This window comes from Gavialis gangeticus, unplaced genomic scaffold, assembly GCF_001723915.1.
Source record: "Gavialis gangeticus isolate Ggan-Ray unplaced genomic scaffold, GavGan_comp1, whole genome shotgun sequence".
NCBI classification, from domain to species: Eukaryota; Metazoa; Chordata; order Crocodylia; family Gavialidae; genus Gavialis; species Gavialis gangeticus.
Window position 1 is genome coordinate 69,102,261 of NW_017728994.1, and position 1,356 is coordinate 69,103,616.

Below are 1,356 nucleotides of genomic sequence, written 5' to 3' on the forward strand. Positions count from 1 at the left end.
AGAGAAGCATGGTTGCTTCCATTCTTATTTTCTGTTATGAAGAGTTTAATTTTCAGAAATCTAAGAAGTACTGATTTATTCAGATCTCTTCACTGCACATTAGATATTAATGCTTAGGTCTCATCCCACTCCCTCCTTCACTGTGGGGGCCTCGATCTGCACCCCCACACACCCTTTCCCCCCCCCACAGACTTAGCAGCAGGACACTGTTCTCCAGGCTGCATATCAGCTATCAATTTGGTGTCAGCCAGTATGGCTGGTTGTTAATTGGCTACCAGTACTGGCCAAAAAAATCTGTACGGGTGCACCCCTACTGCCTATTAATGGTCAATTTCACACATTTTAGCTCTTGATACCTGTATTTCTATGGGTATATTCGTATGTCAGTGATCTCGACTCCACAGTCTTCTTTTGTCTTACAATACATACAGTTGGCCTCTTCAAGTTAGTAAACATTTCAAGTTTAGGGACTGTTTAATTTTGCTTTAGGAGTTGCTTTTGAATAGCGTTCAGTGCATTTCCTCTCTCATACTAGATTTCCAGCTCCGCTTGGTTTAGTTTTCTTTGTGCCAATGGGAATAAACAGGGAATGGTAAAATGGTAAATACTGTTCTCCTTTAATAAACACAACTTCAAAGCAGCAGGGACAGCTCCTGCGTCTTTTGCTGCATTTTGCACGTATTTTTGGCGCTTCTGAGCTCACGAAGAGGATTATAAATATAGTCCCAACCCCAACAGCTCCCCACATAAAACGAAGCCTGATTCGAAGCACAAACCAAGGCACCCTCCCGCGTTTCCTCACACCCTCGAGAGCAGCGGCTCTTGACCTTTTGACGCTTGAGGTACCTCTCAGAAAACACCAGCTCTTTGTTTCGACTTGGTTTTTTGACTACGGAAAAGTGGCAGTGCCAGTCTTCCCTCACAAAAGGAGCTTGGGAAGCCCGTGGCTGCCCTGAACGTTGCGGACACCACGGATTCATGCTTAAAATCTCCAGGCCAGTCTTGCGAATGGCACTTGCACCCCAGACCATGCAGGCCACAGCAAAGAGTCCTACCCTTGCGGGACGGCGCTGCACCCCAGGCCACAGGGCTGGGAATAGCTGCTGTGGAGGAGATGAAGGGAGGCCGCGGTCACCCAAGAGCGGGGACAGCAGCGAGGCCGGTGGGCAGTTCGTGAGAGGCGGCGGCGGGGGTAATCCCGGAAGGGCCGGCGCAGCACTGCTAAGGCCGAGAAAAGCCCAGGCCCGGCAAAGGCTGCGCCCAAGCGAGCCCCAGGCCTGTCGCCGTCCCGCGCCCTAAAGGGCCTCTCGTCATCGCGGCCCGGCCTGGGCCCCGCGTCCCGCCGCTCTCACCTGG

The 1,356-nt window shown here is 51.4% G+C and overlaps 1 protein-coding gene across 3 annotated transcripts in view; it reads right to left on the reverse strand.

The window, feature by feature from the left end:
- Positions 1-1,356, reverse strand: part of UROS (uroporphyrinogen III synthase) — a 48,236-nt gene that overhangs the window by 46,216 nt on the left and 664 nt on the right. The gene's annotated exons all lie outside the window — the stretch shown is intronic.